The sequence below is a fragment of the Phaethon lepturus genome, unplaced genomic scaffold (genome assembly GCF_000687285.1).
Source record: "Phaethon lepturus isolate BGI_N335 unplaced genomic scaffold, ASM68728v1 scaffold11645, whole genome shotgun sequence".
Classification (NCBI taxonomy): Eukaryota; Metazoa; Chordata; class Aves; order Phaethontiformes; family Phaethontidae; genus Phaethon; species Phaethon lepturus.
This window is the reverse complement of record NW_010538388.1, coordinates 22,795-46,976: the sequence shown is the minus strand read 5'-3', so window position 1 is coordinate 46,976 and position 24,182 is coordinate 22,795. Positions and strand designations below refer to the sequence as shown.

At 37.5% G+C, this 24,182-nt stretch overlaps 1 protein-coding gene across 1 annotated transcript in view; it reads right to left on the bottom strand.

Annotated features, from left to right (window-relative positions):
- Positions 1–24,182, bottom strand: part of LOC104620533 (vacuolar protein sorting-associated protein 13B-like) — a gene marked incomplete at its 3' end in the record, with an annotated part of 109,198 nt that overhangs the window by 62,824 nt on the left and 22,192 nt on the right. The window lies entirely within an intron of this gene.

Here is a 24,182-nt window from a genome sequence, read left to right as displayed (position 1 = left end):
AAATTAAACTTCTGTTACTGTTCTTCCCATCAATTCAGTCCTGTACATGTATCTAACCACAGGGATTGTTATAAAAACTAGCTGGATAAGAAAAAAAATTATTTGCAATTAATACTTTCACTAACTTTTACTTTAAAAAAAACAACTCTCATTTAATTATTAGTTTCAATTGAGCATATTTCATCTAGCTGCATTTCTGCTGAAACATTCCTTCAGAGAAGGAGCCCTGCCGACTACCAAAACAAATATGAGAAACTACCGATTTTATGAGCTTACATGCCTACACATGAAATCACGTCAGATGGTTCCAAGATGTCAGAGTCATGTCCTTCCTAATACAGCTAATTAAAGATGATTCACGAAGCAAAATATTTTTGCAGACTTCTAAAATAGTAAAACATGGCCCCAGAAAAGATAAATTAACTGAGGGCACCTGCTCATCTTGAGCTTCTATATAGCTTATTCACCTTAAGGAATTCAGAAGCAGGAAACATGGCTTATGATTAGAGAATATGCTATAAGCCTTACAAGATGAAATTCGCAGACACAAGAAAATCTTAATTAGCTGAATTCAGGGTTTTAAATATCTCACTACTATTCCCATTAAATTCCAGAATGACAGTTTAACTACAGGACTAAAGTGCAAGAAAGCCAAGAAAAGTAATGCAAATATTCTTGTAAGTGTATTAGAAGAGCAGGTTAGAGGAAGAAAATTCTTACAAATTTTGACCCAAGACAAATTATCTCTTAGATGTAGTCTCTTGCAGAAAAAGAGCGAAATGCTCTCCGAGTCATGGCACTACTAGGATCACACAATGTGTTCACAAAATAAGGGTTTAGGGAACAAATGTCAAGTACTGAGTATGAAGTTATAATATTCTTCTGTCCTCTAATCACCAAAAAGCAAACAGCTTAAACTGTGCTGGGTTTTTGTACAGGATAGATCATGTGTTTCCCTGCATGCTGTCTGGCATTTTTAATAATCTCAGAGAAATTACAGAATGGAACATTCACATAACTTGCTGCTTAATGTTTTTTGCATGAAAAAAAATTACGTTACATGTCAGGATACGTTTTAAATAGAAGTCTACAACTTCAAAAGCAACTGAAGAGACAGTTTCTTTCCTTCTGCTCCATATTTAGAAAAACAGAACACAGCGGGAAATTCTCTGATAAAGTGAAAATACCATTTCATAAACAAAAGAGATGATGAGCAATATAATCTTAGCCTGGAAAAGAAAAAATAGCAGGCTGAACTTATTTGGAGAAATTGCAGGAAACAGACCCATTCATACATTTGAAGGGTTGAAGATAGCTTATTTTAGAAGGTTGAGTTAGCATAAAGGATGTGAGTTTTTCCAGTCATTAACACAGTATTGAAACAAGCTGTTCATTGTTTTTTAATTTATGGTTATTTGGCCATTGCAGTCATACATGACTTTCCCACTCCAATGGGTGAAAAAATGAAGTGGGTGTTTAGCCCCCTGGGGGGCATTTGTTTACTTCCTTATCTCTGATACTGTTCATGGAGGAGTGTGAGTCTCCTGAAGACTCTCTCAGAACTTCTAACTATGGTGCAATTTCATTACAAAGCCACCACTCTCTTCATGGCATACCTGAGCAATAGTGACAGCTTGAAGCTCCTGCTTCATCTTTAAATGCAGGGTGACATAAGCCTCTTCATCAACATGTATATGTTTCATAAGAAAAGCTCATCTTTCCTTCACATCTCCAGCTTATAGAGTAAAATTAGACAATGGACTTTTAAGCTGAAATTTTTGAAATAACTTCTAACCATATCCTTTTTCTTGGAAACTAGTTCATGTGTAGCATGAAAATATTTTTTCAGATGAGTCACCATACTGTTAGTTATGTTTTGAATGTTTTGAACTCGCAAAAAAACAGAGACTTCAGAGTGACTAAACAGCTCAATTAGCACATTTCCTTCTTTCCTGAACTCACTCATGGATTGTACAGAATGCTGTATGTACTATTTAATGATTTGATCTGATAAGATCACATTACACTTGCCTTTTAATATTTATGTTGGCTGTGAGAAAAAGAAAGGGGGGCAGGGGGCATGCGGAAGGCATTCAATTTTTGAAGTGTTAATTGTATGAAGCCTGACGACATTCAAGTCTAACTTTTCTATCTGCGTACTGACACAACCATGTTTGATGAATATTCTTATGACTTCATGCAAAGTCTGTGAGATGTTTTAATCATATGAAGTATTACTAACACTTGAAGATGAAATAAGACTCGTTTAAGCTTTTACCACCTTCAGAGAGAGTTAGAAATACACACCAGCACACTGGGGCAGGGGGGAGTGTTTTAAAGGAAAGGGGTGCGGAACCCCTATACTGGACATGATAGGACAAGGGATAATGGTTTTAAACTACGTAGCTTTAGACTAGCTATAAGGAAGAAATTTTTCACAATGAAGTGGTGAAACACAAGCCCCCGTTGCCCAGAGAGGTAGTAGATGCCCCATCCCTGGATACATTCAAGGTCAGGTTGGACGATGCTCTGAGCAACCTGGTCTAGTTGAAGATGTCCCTACTCATTGCAGGGGGCCTTGGACTAGATGACCTTTAAAGGTCCCTTCTAGCCCAAACTGTTCTATGATTCTATTAATTTTGAAATAAATTAACCTTTTGAAAGAAATCTTAACCTATAAATACATTCAATACAATAAGCTTTTTATATTACCCTGAACTGGGAAGTTGTAATGGAAAGTCTGTTGTAATGGAAAATGGTTGCAACCGTTTAGAGCAAGTTGGACCTAAAAGTAATCAAAGAAAAAAATGTACATGTTCCAAGATGGTGCCAAAATGCAACACATTAAAATTTATCTCAGAAATATACCTCTGTGACTTAATCCACATGAAGTAACAGAGTATACTTACATTTAGGAAGAATTCAACCTGACCAAACATTTGAACAAAGTTTTTTTTAATCTGGGACAACATCCATTCATTTCCTTACATTACACAATTATCAAAAAAGTTTTAGAGCTCCATGGGGTTTTTTTGAGCATGAACACACACCAGTTTTCACAACAGCTACTGATACTTTATAAAGCAAATGTTGTATTCTTTAATTACTGGGATGATAACAGTAGCCATGACCTTATAGGAACTACATTCCTATTTAGACGTATATCCAAAAGCTTTCTCTATCTACACGCTTCTGCTTTATTTTAACTTTAAGAGCACACTATTAATTTCTCAAACATGTGGCCATCTCATAAGCCCAGAAGTAAAACATGTTCATTAAAGAGATGGGAAAAAGTTCCAAGCCAACTGCCAAAACTAGCATAATTATGAAACTATTTAACACTGGAACCAACTAGAGTCACACACTGTGTCTAGATCATAGTGATGTCATCAGAAACACCCAGCCAAAAGGCACTAAAACTACTGCTTCCCATAAATCCACCTCACACTAGATGACAAACATTTTAAAGTTAAAGTCAAAATTATACTGGGGACAGACAGGGAATTACATTCTGAAAGTGCTAATAACTATAGTTATAGTATGAGATTTGATAAATTCATGTTCATTTTAGCATTAACAAGAGTGATTCCAAACAACAGTCACAACAGTGGAAAAGTAAAAATATTCATGATGTATCTAGAGAGATGATTTTTAAAGAAAATAACACTCACTTAACAAAAGCACCTTTTCCCACTAGCTTGTATCATAAGTAAAGTCTAAAAAACTTAAATTTTAACATGAGGTCGTGCTTAGGGGAGTTGTTATAAAATGTACCTTGGATCAGGAAAAATACAAGTTTGCACAACCTTTTCCCTTTTGGCAAATGTGTCAGACCAGGTACCCAGATGAAGTATTTTTGTAAAGCACTATGGTTACACCTAAAACCATGCAAGTCCTAAGTAGCATACTAAAAGACACCTAGGCTAGTAAATTTACATGCACATTCCTCAGTTAATTTTCTACTGCAATATGAAACAATTATTGCAAGATTTAAAGTCAATTACAATTAGCAACACCTGAACACATACTAGATGAGGTTTATTATGATCTTTCCTGATAAATGGAGTTTATTATCTTTGTTCATTATTCTGTTTTCCAAATTTAAAATGCATAGTCCTTTTTCTCTTTAAAAAGACACTTTCTCACTTTAAAAATGCATAAATCCTATTTAATGTGCAAGACCTCCAAAATAGGGAGGAACTTAGCTATTTATGCAAATATTGTCCCTCTGCTTTCAGCAAATGGAGGTAAAGATAAAGGAAAGTGAGTTCTTTAAAAAAAGACACAAAAAACCCACACAGGAAAATGTGTAAAAACAATGACCATTATGAATTAAAATTTTAAAACCGAACCAATCCTAAGTACCCACTGCACAAATCTGCAGAGGATTCTCCACTGTGGTCTTCTATCTTCCTCTACAAAAATTTGATTTTTCTGTTCCTTTGTCATTTCTAAAACAATGAGCTTAATATCCTTTACAAATCAGTAAGGGATACACATTTCTATTTCTGTAAAGTATATCTTAAATTTCAAGATGCAAAAACTGCAGGAGAGGAACTTATTTCCCAATAGTGGACTACTCCGCTTATATGGCTGAGTAGTTACTTGCCTGTGGCAAGACTAAAAGTACTATTCAGAAAACATTCACATAGAACAGGACTTATTCCCAAATTGTTGAGGTATCAACTGGATAGCAGGAGATAAGTTGGGTGAAAAAGTGGCTGGACCACTGGGCTCAAAGGGTTGTGATCAGGGGTACAAAGTCCAACTGGTGGCTGGTGACTTCTGGCACCCTTCAGGCATCAGTACCAAGCCCACAGTGTTTAACATCCTTATTAAAGGCCTGGAATATGGGATAGAGTACACCCTCAGGAAGGCTGTGGATGGTACCAACCTAAGGGGAGGAGCCAGTGCACTGGTGGGCAGGGCTGCTATTCATAGGGACCTTGACAGGCTGAAGAAATGAGCTGTCAGGAACTCCATGAAGTCCAGACACAAACGCCAAGTCTTACACCTGGGATGGAGGTACTCTAAGAGCCAAATTGCTAGAAAGCAGCTTTGCAGAAAAGAATCCAAGGGTCCCAATGGACAGCAGGTTGAACATGAGTCAGCAGCATGCCCCTGCTGCAAAGGCAGCCAACTGTGCCTTGGCTGTATTAGTAAGGGTGAAGCCAGGGGCATGATCCTTTCCTTCTCTTTGGTCCTTGTGAGGTGTTGTGTGGAATACTGCAGCCAGACTAGGGCTCTCCAGTACAAGAAGGACATGGATGTCCCAGAACCAAGTCCAATGGAGGGCCACCATGATGGTTAGGGGGCTGAAGCACATGAGCTCTCCCCCTTGGGGGAGATTCAGACAAATGGGGTTGTTCAGCCTGGCAAAGGGAGATGCTACTGTTGTCTACAGCTACCCACTAGGAGGGTACAGAGAAGAGGGAGCCAGACCTTGTGTTCATTGGCACTCATCCTGTCACAAATTGACAAATCTTAAACACAAGTAATTCCAAGCATGACAAAAGCTTTTTCACCAAGAAGGTGATCAAGTATTGGAAGAGGCTGCCCAGAGAGGTGGTGGAGTCTCAATCCTTGAAGCTATTCAGCACTTGGCTGGCCAAGCTCTGGAACAGCCTGCTCTAATTGTATTTGCTTTGGGCATGAAGTTGGACTAGATTATCTCCAGAGATCATGCCAAACTGCTCTGTGATTCCTCTCCATGCAAAACTGAAACAAAAAGTACTACAAGTTTTTAAAAATATTATTCTAAAAATACACTACAAGTTTCATTAAAACGGTAAGCATTTGATTATCTTCCACTGGTATATATTGGTCAAGATGCATTATATAGATACACAAATAGACAAATTCATTCATACTACACTTCTGTCTAACCTTGCAACAACACTTCTGCTGGCTAGCACAGGTCAAGCATTACTTACAAACAAATTATCAACTTTAGTACGGCCTCAGTAATTTCACTGCACAATTATCCTGCAAAGAATATTTTACTAAGAGTTAACAACAAACAGAAACTGCAATACAGAAAGAGAAAATTTTATTATTTTTCTAATGAGCAGCAAGCTAGAAATGTAACAACATCGAAACTGAAAAATCAGTGATTTAAACATGACCTCTGTAAATCTTTTGGAAGGTGTGAGTTAATAGCCTAATGCACACTAACTTTTAAATTATATACATATATGTCTATTTAAAAATTATGACAGTATAAAATACTGAAAAGAATCAGACCGGGTTACTATTTTGTAGAATATTTAAGGAGTTCTGCATTGTGTATGGAAATTACATATAGTTTATACAGATACACTTCAAAAGCCTGCCCAAGACAGTCCATTTTCTTTCACTGTTACAAAACCCAATTTTACATCTTTTCAAACTGGCAAATCACATACCTCAGGGTGAGTACTCAGAGATTAAGCCGTGTCTTTCTCCAAGGCAGATGAAAGCATGATGGAAAATCTTTATTTTTCTACTTAATTTTTTTTTTCAGTATTATGTCATATAGAAACATGTCAAAAATCAACTCTAAATTATGTACCAGACTAGGATGGGAAAATACCACGGAATTTTGAGCAGAGGTGCTGTGGCAAAGCACCTTGATGGGTGGGGAGGAATAAACAAGAGTAACATGGTTAAGAATAATGGACAAGCTGGAGCAATCAAGAAATAATTTAACTAGGTGTTGGCCTGCATTTGCATCTTTTTGCATGTGATCTCAGCTGATGTTAGATTCTGAGAAACAAGGAGTAGCAGTGACCAGCAAGGCACACTAAGATACCTGTACTAAATGAGGAGGTTACATCCCTCACTCAATCTGTTATCATTAACCATGTTTTGTTAATTCTATATTAGCATAGCACAATGTGCTCTGAAATAGGGATTTTTAACTCATACCTCTATGAAAGTTGTAGACAGGCTAAAACGCTGCCACAGCAGCCCCAACTGAAAGCCAAGAAGCTTGTAGGAAGTTTGTTACGGCAGCAACATCTCACTACTGTTTTGATTAGCTGATTATCCAAGGTATTTGAGAGGCACATTCCTTTGTTTACAAGAAAGGGAGCTGTAAGAGTCTGAAAGGCTATGGTGATAAGGCCATAGAGCCAAAGACAAATAAAACAGGCTATTCTCACTAAGTGCTCCTCAGAAATACACCCCAATTTCTCAACACCCAAGACAGAGTGACAAATAAAATGAGTTTGCAAGTCTTTTTGAGGGAAGCGAGTTGTACAAACATCTTTCTATTTTGGAAGAGAAGTTGTATTATAAACTGTTAATTGATCATCTAGTAAAGTTTCTGATATATTTATTGTGTTTTAAAAAAAATTATGAGGCCACCTACCATGATGTAAGTGCTTTTTACCAGAAATAAACATCTCAAAATGGCTTTTCTGCAATTTCTCCTAGGATAAGCTTTTTAAAGATTTCACTCTTCCTCATGTTACAGGAAGTTTGCCCAGTGCTTTGGTTTGGCTGTATACGGGTGGGGGCATCTCAATTCTGTAACATTTTTCTGTGTTTGTTTAACACCTAGCACAGACTAGAGCTCTCAAAGCTACAAAGAAGAAAACAACAAACAGTAAGAAATATTACAGTAGCAACTGGCATCTATACTCAAGATTTGGCATTACTACAGAAGGAAGGATGGAAAGGATGAAAAAAAGGCAATTCCTAAATGTTTGTTCCACAAAACTCACAGTGCACAGAACTCTAACTCAGTAATTCTCACACCAGGGTGGCCTGAAAGGAAAGCAGTCAGGAGAAGAGACACAGCAGAAAGACTAGTGCTAGGTGAGCTCCTTCAGCAAAACTGATTATGTGGGGCATCCTTGACATAGGGTGTCTGTGGGCTAAAAAGGGTCCTTCTGCCCCACATACTCTCTGTGCCTGGAAATGAGAAGGAAGAGTGGCTGAAAAAGTTTATCCTGAAGGACTGGGAAGAAAGACTGACAGGACACACGCTCAGGAGAACAGATCGCAAACATTCTTCTCTCTTCATTGAGACAGGAAGTGATCTACATTTTTATTCCCTTTTCTGACCTGTGTTCAGAAACAATCAACTCTAATAAAATTAGGAGTGTTTAAAAGAACTGATATCTATTTAAAAAAACAAAATTCTCCTGAAAATTAAGACTGAACAAAAATACATATTTCAAGTTTTTTGTCTCCATACATGGAGACTCCAGAACACTTGGACTGTTCTGCTGTCATCCAGCCTAATGCATAGTTCAGGGGCTGTTGCAGGACCACCTCACCCACAGACAGGTCCAGCCACTGAACTCGTCAGCACCACAATAAATATTTTTTTCTTACACCACTGCATTTCTTCTGTGTACAGTAATGGTGTTGAAGCCAGTTTGCATTTTTTGTGTGATATTTTTGAAGACACTGTATAGAAGACTGACATACTCCCATCCTTGTTAGGGGTCCCTTGAAATATTAAGGATAGTTAAGCACTATTTCTTTACCATTTATCAAGTATGTTGTCCTGAACACTGCAGGAAGATGGAAACACCATTGTGAGCATGGCTCTAACACATCACTGATTCATTAAACAACATCTGGGAACCATTAGCAAAACCTTGTCCCATTCATGTCACTTCCTATTGTAATCTGTTCCACCTGTTAACAGGCTAGCACTAGTCCCCAACCCTATTTCAACTGGCCCCAGACTCTTCACCAGGATGTCACTTTCCATTGTGGTGGCAGATTATGAAGGGTACTTGTTTCCCCCACTGTACTAGTGGGTTGTAGTTGCAGCTCCATTTACACACTTTCTTTAGGGGGTACTTTTGCCTAACACATTTCCTACTGCAGTTTATTAGAAAGCCAGACTCCATGTGCAAGAACTCCCTCCACCAAGCACCTGCCAAAGATGTAGTAATAATTTTTATTACAACATAACCTTGCTACCCACTTCCTTCTGAGGAAGGTATAATACTGTCCAGACCAAGTTTTCTCTTAATTCCAAACACTATTGAGCAGCATACCCACAGTAGGGCCCCAGCAAGTTGAGAAATCCCCAGCTCTCAAATTTCTAACATTGGGACAAACCTCTGACACATGACAGAGAAGTCCTGAGACACAAAGCTTTGCCTGGAGAATTTGCTATCCAAGCAAGCTCTTTTCATTGCTGAGCATATTTTGGGCAGTGTTTGGCTTTTGGCAGCTGCTGGGGCTGGGAAGAGAGGAAAGGAGGTAATGAAATGGCAATGGATTATACATGCCAGTGTCAGAAGGAGGAATATCCCCATTAGCATCTCCCCAGCTACCACTGATTTCCACAAATTTATAGGTTATTGTCCTTAAAGTGACTAATTATCAAAATCGTTTGAAGCTAGTCAATAGGTTCATAATTTGATGGACCAGTCCAAAAGAAGAGGAAGAGAAGATGGCATCGTCATGCACATCTGGTTTCCTTGACTGAAATGCGTTGGGGTCACAGATTTTAGCCCAGCTGTCCTCTCCTCCTCAGTTATTGTTTGAGATGGGTCCAGCCCAAAAGCAGGCTTGTGGCCATTCTCCATAGAACATGCACATGGGGAATTCCTCCCCAGCTGGGAATGGCACTTTTCAGGATATTTTTGCCAGTGCAGGGAAGCTCAAGTAGGAATGAGATTCCTCAGCCATGGGCACAGCAACACTGAAACTCTCTACAGCTTTCACTGCATTCTGCAAATCCAAAAGCGTGAGGAATTTCATTAAAGAAAAAGTAAGATCTCAGCATACAATACAATCTATAGCATGAGACTGGAACATTGAATGACACTAGTAAAAAGTTATCTCCAGCTATTTAGTTGTCTCAAGCAAAATTTCCGTAAAAACAAGATGGTAATTTTATAAAATACTTGTATTTAAACTTCTAATTACACATTAATAGCCCTACTGTATTTATAAAATACAAAATTTAGAAGTGAGTTGTTGTTTTTGTTCTTTCTTTTAAGGTTAACTTCAGATACCACTTCAGGGGAAGAAGAGATTTTCACCAAATGTAATTTATCAATTACATCTTATCTAAATAACATTAGTTAATAAAACTAATGGACTAAACTACAAAGCTGTCTGAATGGCTGCAAAAACTTCCTGGTTAATAAATGTAGAAAAAGTACACATAGGTGCAACTTACTTAAAACATGCACATTAAGGAGTTTTTACTTATAACCAGTCATTTCTTTTTCAATTGTCCACCTGTGATGTGTACACCATTTCAAGGATTTTATTGCTCTTTATAATGCACTGCTTTTTAAATAAGAAAGCTTTTGAAACATTACCTTAAACCTCAACAAACAATAATTTATCTTCTAAAATAGTCAGCAATCTATCACACAAAACCACTAGAATGCTCTATATTAAGAGAAGTGTAGCTGTCAACGCTACATTATAATTGTTGCAAAGTTTTACAAAAGACCTCTATAATTATAACATACCATGTAAATTTTTATCACATCGGTTAGTTTAAAATACAGCATGCCTCCTCTCAGGCAGTAGGGACTTTTTAACAGGATCCAGCATTTACTATTCTTTCTAATGACCACCACGTGCATGCCACTTCCTTCCTTACACAAATTTTGACATTCAAAATTCTTCAAATGAATATACTTTCCTTGGTAAAAGCTAATCAGAAGGGTTGTTTTGGTTGGTTTTTTTTTTTTCTTAATATAAATTTAAGAGCAAAACTCCTTCTCACAAATCTGTGCCAATCATTTCGAATGGAAAATAATTTTTCTTTTATCCCTGGTCTAATTTGCAATGAAAGAATGCACACAGGTTTAAAATGAGGGAGGAAAATGAGTGTCAGCAAGAAATGAAGTTGAGCGCCCCAAGTAACAAAACATACAAATATTCTGAACACAGCTGTGGGGGGCAAGACTGTTACTGTTTGGTGCTCAGCTGCGCACTCCAGTCACATCCAAAAGTAAGAGATTAAAAATTGGACAACAGGATGGAGAAATAAGATTCACAGAAAAACTTGAGGGAAAAAAATATGTGGGAAAGTCAAAAGCCTGGAAACGTCCTCTAATCTCATATAATGCCAAGCAGGAAAGCTCAGGGAGGATTTAGTGTGGAAGAATAAAATAATGTATCTTGTTTCATATTAAAACGTGGAATATCATCTGCAACAAGTCTACTGAATAACATAGGCCAAAGAATATATTTAAAGCCAAACTTACAGATATTGTCTTAAATATATAATTCATCAGGTTTTTAATCTATTTATTTACATTAAGAAATCTGTTTTATAAATTTAAGTTTGACATGAGTAATCCCAGGTAACACACCATTAAGTCATCAACTCATTCAGGTATCTTTAGCATTTATCTTTTTACACGGTATATATTTGTTGGGATGGTGGATAGTTTCAGCTTCTTCAAAAACTAACTTAAAGCATACTACCCACAATACTATAAATTCATTTAAATGCAGCTGCATTCATACCACATGAAAAGAAAGATTTTCTTGACTAATGCTTTTTATCTGCAGTCCTGAAGAGCAGTTGCAACAGATAATTCCATTATTCAGAAGGCTAACGTCTCACTGCACAAAAAAAGTCTTGATCTGAATTTTAGGTAACACCAATAAGTTAAGGACTAAGACAATGCAGGATTGTCCACCCATGGCAATCAGCCAAGGATGAGGTTCATGCTTTAGCACCCTCCTGTGGCACAGACCACAGTCCATCCACTCCTGAATCCACCATACACAGACACCCTCCACTTACTCTTTCCAGGCAGGTCTCCTCACTACGGTCTTTCCCCTCCTTCCCCACTTCAAGCAACCTGTGGGCCAAATACTTACTCCACATCTCAGAGTAGGTTGAGCTGTATTGTACTTGTGCTTATGAAGTTGGACACTGCAACTACCACTTCTGAATTAGTCCTATATACCATGAAAATAAACAAACAAATAAAATTTTTAAAACTATGTTAGCTCTAAAGTTTTGATATATATATTGTTAAACTGCTCTGGAAATATAAAGCTCCAAAACGTGTCAGTTTGAGCAATGTTTTTTTTCTGAAATCTTGAATAAGCATGGTCAACTGATTCTGAGAGCTGCTCTTTCTCAAGATTTACTGTTTACTGGGGAGGAGGAACACATGTTTGTGATTCATTGCACATAGACATTAGTATTTGTTTTATACTTGATAAGAAAAAAAAGCATCTAGCTTTCATATAGCTAATGGGCTGGCACATCATTATTTCTCCATTTTCTGGTCAAGAAGGCAGGATACAAATAACCACCCCCCACTTCATACCGAATGAATATTAAAGTGTACAGTGCTTAAAATACTCCTTTTATGCCTACATGAGCCTTAAAAATCAGTTTCTAAGCTGTAATACAGGGTTCAAATAGACAAGAAAGTTACCACTGGACACGATTGTGGCAGCGCATCATGCTGATATGAGTCACACAATGGTATCTAAATATCCATCTTTTTAAATATACTGACCTGTGTTTCCTACATTGTGACTTTCTGTATGTTTTCAGAAAAAATACCTGGCAGTTAGAACTTCATCCTAACCCTGCTCCCTTTGTGGAAGCACACAGGCTCACTTATATGTAGGTGCGAACTGATGAACAGCCTTTTTCAATCCACTCAGTCTTTTTTTAAACTATGCCATACTCTACAAGCATTACTATGAATAAATATACTTTAAATAGAAAACACAATATTAAAATCAATTTATAATACAATTAAAGAGTTGCAGTTACAATGCAATGGTTAAAGAAAATAAGAGATGCAATACTGGAGCTAGAGAACCTGTGGGGTTTAGTAGCTCTTTGACAACTATAGTAACAAGATAGATTCAGAACAAAGAGCACCTATATTTTGAAGCCAAAACTTCATGCCAAATCACAACACAGAATATTGGAAAGTTATCAATCGTATATGTACTTTTATGATTTTCATAAAAACTCTAGATGACAAAAATAGCACTAGTCATAGTGAGATCATCCAAACTCCCTATAAATTTTTACATCACAAGTGTTATGAATACTTCTAGACATCCAGATACAGCTTACTGAAATGTCATTTCCAACTAAAAATTAACATATCAGATGTAAGATCTCAAAAAAACAAGGATGCTTCCACCTCTGCTCTTCTTTTGTGCCTGGATTATAATCACGATGTGCACGCTCACCTATCACATACCCTCTGTTCCTATGTGCAAATGTACTATGTTATAGTCTTTAATTACTTGCCAAGAAAGATTACATCATGAAGGTATTTTGGCAATTTTTAGCACATAAAAATAGATGAATATACACACAGTATATGTGGATATTCTTACAGCTAAACTGATATGTATTTACATATGAGTTGGTGTATATATATACACACTATGTTTTTATACATTTTTGCTTAAAAGTGTCAGATATCTAATATCATTAATTATTAAGACATTATTTTACAACTACTTTCACAAACAAGAAGTTCCCATACATATCTGCATGGATAAAACTCATACTATGCACTTTTCCCCTAGATTCAGCCTGTAAAATAAGCCTGTAAATAAGAGAAAACACACAGATGGCCTGAATACACCACAACATTTTCCATGAGTAATCTGTGCTCCTGTACCCAGCTTTGTAAAACAGTGTATGAAAACGTTTTCCGTGAGAAGTATCAACTAAGTGATATTCATCGGTGGTATTCACAATGTTATATTTTACTAGAAAAATACCCTTGTATTTACTAAAAAATTTTGCATGTGGTATATATGGTACGTCACAGAGAATATTTTTTGTCTGTTACTTTCGTAACAAACATCCATAAATATTCATAACTATCCATGTAAATTGAACATCTTTGCCCAGTTTGTTCCCCCCCCCCTTCAATGTGAAACATTTCCCCATCTGATCAGGTTTTTGAAATGTATAGAGATTATAGACTTTTATAGTCTATAAAACAGTGCTAGAAATATACAATGAACACCGTATTTATTACATAAGAATATGCTTGGTTTAGAAAATGAAGCAGACATTTTTTCTTTTAAAATGCAAATCATCCTCACCACTGCATCATTTTAGGTCAGTCACAACAAAAACAGTTACTTATATGTATTTGGAATATTACATTTTTCTGATACCAGACTGAGGACTTCTTAAGCTCCAAACATAACAAAAACTAAATCTCTTAAAACCTAACAGTCATTATGCAAGACAGCAGAAGACTCTGAACACATTTCTCTTGTTTCTATGTGATAGGGCCAACTGGGATTTTTTCTAGAATAAAAGCTTTGCACTGTAATTAAGCACTAAAGGTAAGTCAGACAGACACTAGCTTTTCACTTTCAGAGAGCTTTGATTAATGTAAAGCACTTATAAAATCATAATTGTTACCTCTCACTGGTATGTTTAAATAAGGTGCACAGCACTGATTTTCAATGGGTTGCATCAAGACATTATGGGTGATGACCACTTTGATTAATTACACATTCCTAAAAGCAGGAAAGCACTTCAAGGCTATGGAAGAATCACATATAAAAAAGGCTAGGAATTACCAAATTTCAAGACAATTCTTTCCTAATCTTTCCTTATCAATTCTGATTTACAGCTGCAGAAAGCAACAAAATAGAGTAACTCCTTGCAGTAGCTTTGGGTTCCATCCTAAATGGCAAATGACCACAGACGATGGGAACATTTCTTTTACAAAGAACACCTGTATGTTGTCAGTTTTTTGAACAAGATTAAATCCTCACAAAAATATTTTTACCAACTCTAGTCTCAAGTTGAAAAGTCTTCAAAAGCATCACAAACTGAGGACCTCTAAAAGGAATTTTTGCTGACTGCTGCATCAGCAGCATGAAGTACAGAAAACTGCAGGAACGGAAGAGCAAGCGCTGCGAAGTACAGCAGGGGTTTTCAGTTGAATTAAAAAAAACACACAAGAGCTTCTTATCCAATCTAGAAATTGGGCATGTTCACCACAGTGCTGAGGAAACAAATATACAGAAATACGTGGTGCACATCACATCCCAGAGGACTCAAGAAGCACCAACATACTCAGTGCTTCTTTTCTGGTCCCCATCCCCTTTACTCTCTCCCTCAGTACTTCTATGCAAATATTTCACTTGGCTTAATACAGTCCATTATGCTTAAATCCGTCCATATACCCACATTCACGCTACCAAAAGATGACATAGCTCATGTTGCCAAATACCTCATAAAGAACGTATACGCCAGCCACAGACCACTAGTCCAGTTGAGTCCTTTCCTATGCTTACTACTGTTAAAGCTGTCAAATTACAGTTTCCCAACCTCTGCAACAAGTTCTGAACATGAAATCCTTTTCCTCTTCCCAATGTCAAGAGGGAAAAGGGAGAAAGTACTCTTTATTTCTGCCTTCTATCCAAGAGTCTCATGTTGTTCCCCTGCTGCAACTGCCATTAGCCGAGAACACGCATCTGGGAGAGCACCAGCCCTATGGTGGTATATACATCAGAGACACTCATTAAATCACTAAGCTGAACGTTCAGTAACAAGGCCAGAGAGATTCAATTTCCTAGGGCTGCTTGCCCTGCAAACATCCTCATCAAGTTTAAGAAAATCCTTCATAAGTCTACCCAATAAAAAACTTTCAGGCACCAAACTAATTTTTTGGGTGCCATATGTTAGCCCAAGGAAGAAACTTGATTTGTGGTAGCCCTGAAGTTCAGGGAAATTAGTTCAATATATAGACACCTTCTTAAAAAAATCAGATTAGATGATCAAAAGGCTCCTGTTGGTGCTAAAAGCCTACTCATCCAGGATGGGAAGAAGCTTCTTCAATAACTACTTACTCCAATATTAACTACTGAATAGTGCCAAAGAGGACAGACTAGTAGATGATCAGAAATTAAGGTGGGATAGTACGACAAAGATGACAAAAGACAAAGGAAACAAGAAAGCAGAGTCATAGAAACAAAAATCAAAGTACTCATTAAAAACAACATCTTTAATACACAAGAAATACAACCTTCATTGAAGAGTGAGAATCATAGCATGGCGAGTCACCTGGCTTAACCCACGGGGGGTACCGGGGGGAGGGGGGGACGACACACCAAACCACAAAATGGTAAACATTGCCCTTAATTCTCTTTCACAGTTATCTCTTTTGCCACGAAAAACTCAAATGAGCAATTGTCTCTCTACAAGATTTTAAAGGGACTAAAATTTACTTAAATGGCTTATTATATGCAAGATCTACAAGTTTACCAAAATAGTTTGGAAGAAGTTATGAAAATGGTTCTCTGAACAAGAGCCAAACCAACCAGCATGAGAAAAGTCCTATAAGCATGTCACAGCAATACTTGCATCAACTACAACATACTAAGTTGAACTACACACAGAGTGGTAAATCTTAGTTCCAGCATTATTAAATGGAAAAAGAAACCTCACTCACATTTGACAGTAAATTTTAATTTGGCATCTGAATGTAAAAGCATGTCCAATAATTGATTTTGATCATATAGAGACAATTACATACACAGCTATTACTAGATGTATATTAAATACTGCAAGATCTATAAAAGTTATTGGAAACAGGTTTTTCCCTATACAAATGTACAGTTGTTTAGACGACTACCTTTTAAACCATCTGAATATCCCACGGCACAACGTTCAGAAACTAGGTGCCAGAATGCACCTCAGACATATCCAGATGTTCCTGATGTAAAACAGGACCATATAAGACAATATAGTTAGAATAAAGATACTGTGTTCAAGCATTGAAGATAAGCTATGAAAGGCATGTTTCTAGCAAGGTTGGCTTTTCTTCTCTGTCTGGGCCCCCCGCCCCCCCCTTCTGGAGGTAGGAGCTGTGTTTCTCAGGTGGAAGAGGCCTGAGTTTCCCAGTTACTTTGCCCCAGTATTACCTTTCAAGCAGAGTTTGGGACACTTTCCAACTTAGGGTGGGGATGTAGGAGGTGGTCAGCAGTGTGGGAAGACTCAATTCATTAAAGCTTTTGCTGAAAGCCATGCAGGTGGATTATTGTAGGTATATTACAGAATACCACCATGACTGTATAACAGCAGCTTGTTATGAGATATTCAGTAAAACATTTTATTGAATAAGAGTACAGAAAAACCAGCTGTAGCAAACCATGCCCTCCAGAGAATCGTGAAACTACCTGCTACTGGCATGGTATTTTGTGCAGATGCCACTGCTAAGTAGGAAATTAAAACGGCTAAATATTTTCAAATTAATCTTTGGGCAACCAAATTCATTTCAGAATTGTTTTAATTAAGAAAAATACATATTGCAGCAGTGAAACCCTTGGTAAAGCTACTGAACTACAGATGAGTTTTGACAACTGGGGAACCTGCTGGGCCACACACAAGGTGAGGGAAGGGCTGTGGATAGCAGTGGACGAGATGGCTGACCTTGGGAGTCACGGGCTTTGCAGACTTCTCAGCAGGTACCCTAAGGGCAGCAAAGCAGCAACACTGCTGTCCCCAAGCTGATCTCCTGCAGCACCTTAAATGCTACACCCTGCAGCAACAAGAAGCCTTCTCCATAACCTACACAGTCAGTGCTTGGACCAAGCCAAAACGGAAATTCTCTACCTACACAGCAAACACCAACAGGCAGCTAGTTTCGATGTAAGAGAGACTAAGCCCCAGTGAGTATTGTCTCTGAATATGTACATGTACTAGAGACTCGTTTTGAAATTCAATAAACTTAGCCATTTTATTAGGGACTTTTTCCAATAATTTACATGTTGCTAGAAGTTTGTCACAGCTGCTGTTACACAGGAGCAAAAGAACTGATTTACCGAGCAAATAATGTACCTCACAACATGCAGGAACATACTATCTGCAGCCTCACATACACAAAAAAAAAAAAAAAAAAACAAAAAAACAAAAAAACACACACACCCAAAAACCACACTGTGAACCCTCTTTCTACCAAATCACAAGGTACATTACTGCTAATAAATTTTTTCTCCAAATCTTAGACTATAACAAAAAGAGATAATGGCATAGAAGAGAGTTTGCTTTTTATATTGTTACTGTATTTTAAATTTATATTTAAATGCATATTACATATCACTGTTCTCTAGTACATTAAATGAAGTATATAGCTATGTTCCCTTGAAAAGGGTGATTTTAATAAAGAGACTGGAAAAGCAATGACTCAATTAAGACAGTGGATCATAAGGCATGACATTCTAGTGCTGAATTTACTTCAGTATTAAGTATTTAAAACTCTAGTGAAAATATAACTGGTTTTATAGAATCACAGAATTATATATGAGAAGCTTTGGACAAAACATCAAATACTTAAACAGTTCATGGAATAATGTTGGGGTTTTCTTGTTTGTTTGTGGGTTTGTTTTTTTTTTTTTTAAGAAATGAAAGTTCCCAAAAGAACAAATAATAGGAAAACAGAACAAGGGTAGCATCCCCAAGACAGTAAAGAAAAGGCGATTTTTCTAAAATAAACTGGTTTTCATTAAAAATTTTATCTCATGAGAGTTTATAAACAGCTCTATTCATAAAGAGAAGGATGGTAAAGACTATTATTTGCATTTTTTTCTGTCAGAAAAAAACCCTACATCAGAAAATTCTATGCATACTACCTCTGCTTACCAAGCCAAATGAAAAGACCTTGAAACTCCCACAAAAAACTGCGCAAGTGTTCGATTTTTTAAATTATGAGATTCATCCAAATACTCTGTTAAAGGGATTGAGATATTCTAATAGAATCCAAATCTGATCTTTTTATTGTATAAATTTAAACTCAAAAAGACAACACTATAGAACTGGTTTTGTCAGATGGGCACTTGTTAATCTTTAAGACTCATTAATTGAAGAAATAAATGTTTCCAAATACTCTAAACATCAATAAAAACTACTGTTGTCCTCTTATTAGCTACTATTCTAATTTTCAGCCTAGTTTACATCAAGATTCTGAATAAAACCAATATTTATGGGAACTGGTACGGGACTGCAGGACAAGCTTCTAAGGCCTGGATTTCTCATGAGGAGCATGCTTATACACTACTCATCTTCAAAAGACAACATGAACCCTTTCCAAAACTCAAGCTTTGCACTCTTTTAATTAAGACAAAATAAATTATGCAATAGCTCCAATAAATCTATATTAATATTCAAAATGAAGTAGTAATTGAAGCATTATGGGTTTAAGTGAGAGAGGTGGTTGGTGCAAAGAAGGAAAGTTCAGAAAAGCAAAGCCTAAGTTCAGGTAATAGGAAATAGCTCAGGTGGAGAACAGCATCTTACAGATTAGCACATAGCACAGAAGAGGCAATCGAAAGTAAATGATGAGTAGAAAGCTCAAACATATGAGATCTTGCAGGCAGTAAAGATTAAGAATCCTTCTGAAACCGTTCAAGCCTACCAAACTCTTGCATGTGTGGGCTGACCTGCATGTCAATAAGCATCCCTACACTCCCTTCCCCATCTCCCTGCCTGCCCTCCTACCACTTCTAAAACAAGATTTGGAACCATAGTACAGGCACAAATAAAAAAAATCCCCACACCATGCAAGACTCATCTGTTTTTTACTTAAAATCACAACTAATTAATCAATATATACTTGAAATTAAGAAGCACCATACTTCAGTATTTGTTTTTGCATATACGGTGCCTTTCAGAAGCAGAACAGGACACAGATTAAGCCCCTGTTTCTTTTTGAACAGGCTGCATGTTGCAGAGAACCAAAACCAGAGCCAAGGCAGAATGTATACTTAGGAATATACTTGTGTTTCTTAAATTGCAGAAAGAGGATAATCTTACATAAACAAAATAATTTCTTACTCAATAATAAAAGTAAACATGATAGAACACATGAATTTATACTCAAGAATAGAAATAAATACCAAAAAGATTTTGATTTGTGCAAGAATCTATATCAAGCCAGCACAAATACCACATTTAAATTCATGGCAACAGTGTTCAGTGATGAAAAAAGATCATCGTGTACAAAGTAAGCTTTTATGCTATTATGACCTGAATGTGTTTAGAAGGTTACTTTCAGAGATCTCTTAAGAAAGCACTACATGTCTCCCTAGAGGCAGGGACAAACACTGAAAATAGCAGAACACTCCACTTAGCACATCTTTGCTTTCTGCCTATGCAAGACTAATATAGATAAGCCTTTTGCACAGATCTAAGAAATGTGTTTCTTCAAATGAAAGAACAATAGTATAAAATACAAACATGTTACACATTAAAGATGCAAGTATCCTCACTATAAGATTTTGAATTGGGTTAAGATATCCAAGAATAATATTCTTAAAATGTAAAATCACGGAATCGTTAAGGATGGAAAGGACCTTCAAGATCATCAAGTCCAACTGTTACCCAACACCACCATGCCCACTAAACCATGTCCCAAAGCGCCACGTCCACATGTTTTTTTGAACACTTCCAATGATGGTGACTCCACCACCTCCCCGGGCAGCCTGTTCCAATGTTTGACCACTCTCTCAGTAAAGAATTTTTTCCTAATATCTAGTCTAAACCTCCCCTGGCACAACTTGAGGCCATTTCCTCTCGTTCTGTCACTAGTTACTTGGTAGAAGAGACCAACACCCACCTCGCCACAGGTGCTCAGGACAGCTCAGAAGCCTACTAAATCAGAAATCACAAGACACCAGTGTCAGCAGATCATAAAAAATTAATTCAAGAGCTGGGATCCATCTTCTATGAGCAAGCAACGCACACAGGACTTGTACCAGTCCCACTAGTGCCAAGGACTGGATAGGATCTTTATACTAGTGAAATCATCAGATTGGTTTAAAAATGGATAAAGACATGAAGTGTTAGTGTCAAGTTAGCTGCAGTTTACCTACAGATAGAGTCAGAATCATATAATTGCATCCCCAACTAAGAATTTGTGGGACAGAATCATCAAGCTCCAGCCAGGTCCAGCCCAGTCAGATGAACACCTGTCAGCCAGCAATTCTGAAGTAAGCCTGTTCCTCAACAGATGCTAAAACACTGGCCAATTCACTACAGTCAGGCTCCTGTAGTCTCATGGCCTTGATACTTGCTTTTAGTACTAGATCAAGATGAAAACTGGTGGAAAAAGATCATTTAATAGGAAGCACCAAAGTTTACTTTCAGATTTCTGAAAAAACAGTATTTTGATATTGGTGTTTCAAATAAATTTTTCCACCATTCCAGAAAGCAACACAAGTTTTTGTCTGATCAAAACATTCTGCTGTTTTCACACACAAAATACCATCCACCTGAAGTGAAACATGGCCTCGAGACACACTAGCTCTGGGTGTGTCCAGTTCTCTCCTCCGAAAGAGCATCTCCCTGGTGGTGCCCTGTAGCCACAGGGCTCACGTACCTTATTAGGCACTTCAGTGAAAAAGACGATAGCAATGCTTCGAAGGAAACACAGCCAGAATCACAATCCAGAACAGAGAAACAGCCATCCAAGCTACAAGTCACACACAACAGAGCAGCTGTTTAATTAGATACAACTCAATACTGAGTAGTCCCAAAAATGTAAGGGTCCTGCTTTCACAAGGAAGAAAGTACTCTCTGTGTTCTTCCAGACTCAGTATCTTGTTTCTTTTTTTTTTTTTTTCCCCCAATACAAAAGAGAAAGAAAGGCTACAACCAACAGTGGAATTTCACTAGAAAGAAAACATCATTTCACAGAAATTATGTTTTCATCGAAGATGCTAAAAGTAAAATGACTGAGAAGCTATAGCATGCTCTTTTTTAAAGTTAATTTGGGTCATACACACACCAACAGAAGCAAATCTCAGCTTTTCAAACAACTATATGCACAGTTCACTTGGTTTTACTTTGCTGAGGACAGAAGTGCTTAAACAATTAGCATATGGGTAATAAACTACAGTGTTGTAAGGCACATTTATGAGTGGAATACTCTTAGATATATAATAAACAAAGAAAAGATGAGAGTATCCTGACCTTTAGGTAACAGCCTTGAGGAGGGAAAGTTAACTGCAGAAGATTTAGCATCACCAACAATTAGAGGATTTCAGATGAAAAGAACTGTTGTATATGCATAAGTAGATAAAAAAGATGTCCACCGTTAACTCCATGCCACCCAATTGCTTTCAACTTTTATATGGATACAAACATAGCTCATTTTTGTACAAGTCAAGTAAAGTAGAACATCCTTAACAGAGCAGGAAATGAAGTTTTATTCGTTGCACAAAATAAATCAACAAAAATGTAATGTCTGTTGATGACAATGAAACCACTAGCATATGCACTCGGGACTCTGATCTATTCTGTCCACCAGATGCTCCCTCCTTGTGGAAGGCTGGCAAAAAGAATTAGAGAGTTCATTGTGGCTTAAACAGATTTTTCTCATGCTGTTAAGTATTTTTCTGAAGTTTTACTGCAAAATCTTAATGTTTTTCATGATTGTAAGCAAATATCTGGGATGAACAACCTATAGCCCACAGGCCATATGCAGCATGGCAGGACAATTCATCCAGCTCGTTCCCTTTGGCCTCCTCTCCTGTGAGCCACAGCTGCACACCAGATGAATGCACTGGAGCAGGCAGCCTGCTCCCCACAACCATTTTATCTAGGAGGCTTGTAGCCTCTCCCTCATCACATAATGAGCCCGTATTTAAATGCACGCTGGGAAAAGGGTTGAAGAGCTTCCAGGAAAGATGGCCACTTCCCACTGCCAGAACAATGCATTTACCCCACAACCCCATCACTGTCCACATCTGAGGAACATATGGGAAAGACGACCATCAGGAACAGGCTGAATGAATTGTATGGAGTCAACATTTGTCTGTCCTCTTTCTCGGGTCTTCATCAGGCCCTGCTGGGGAAAAACTGCAGGACAAAAAAGGTTAAAACACCTGGAATCCAGTAGAGATGCAGGAAGGCAGATGCTTCCAGAAGGCAGCAGAACTACACACTTATACAACACAGTCCAGATGATACTCACCTACAGAAAGTATCCCAGAAGCCATGCAATATGATGCTGTCCTGCCACTTGGAATAGAAAAGAAGCCTAAGAGCAGCCCTCTCACCCAAAGGGCTGGAACACAACTGCTCCCCACAGTAGACTGTGGAGCAGCATTGATTGCTTTGATCAGGAGACCACTCAGTGCACAAAACTGTGTGGAAAGCCACTGTAGTTCTTTGAAAAGTAGTCCCTAATTACCAACACAATTCTAAAATATCAGGACTAATGAGCTTTGGGCCTAATTCTACACAATTACACATTACTGCTGCTGCAGGGAATCCTACACTAACCTGAAATGTTGAATAACGCTGACAGAGAGGAAGAAAAAAAAGGCACTTCACTATCTAATGAAACCAAAACACATTTTCAGCTTTAACTGATAATACTTCCAAATTAAATAACTCCAATCAATAGAGCACTTCATAAGACAAAATCTTGCAGAAGAATAATTCCTGCACACAAAACAAAAAAGGGTAAAGCAGCTTTGTGTTATTCATCCAAGTAGGTGCAATGCATAAGGATTTACACTGAAAATGAAGGGCAACACCTTACAGCATTCTGAGCTCTTTAGACCTTTGTGTTTTGACAGATAGCCCTGCTAGACAGCAGCTAGTCCAAAGCTGACAGGTGCCTGGGGTAAAGGCAAGTGAGGATCCTCAGTCAGCCAAGGTGATGGCCTCCAGACATAGTTTCTTAGCAAGTCAGAGGCAGAACCACTAAACAAACATGCCAAAGAGAGGAGAAGGAAGAGAAAAAAGAAAAAGAAAAAATATTTTCATATTTGTCAATAGAGGAATCAAGTTTGTTTCATTTTCTCCAGAGGCAAAGAAATAAATATTTATAGTTGAAGTTCATGTTTATTTAACAGTTGGAGTTAAACTAAGAAGATGACTGGATGGTCCAGGATATCACCACCAGCACAGTACAACTTCTCTGGGGTTCTATGGCCTATAAAAATGTAAGACAGTGATATTTTTTTTTTTCCCTAGAAAAGAAACTACACTTTTAAACCTGAACGTTTCCCCATTCTTTTGAAAAAAAGTGCAGTTTGCTGGGATTATTGCCCATAAGTGTTCAAAATAAAACACAATCTACATCAGTTGTGCATCAGAATTATTTAGCAGGAACCACCTTACAATATCTGCACTTCAGGAATAAGTCACAAGCAATAGGTGAGTAAAGGGAATTCTTCTGCTCAAGTTCAATAACAGTATCTAATAACTTGTAATTGAATCACACCCTTTCAGA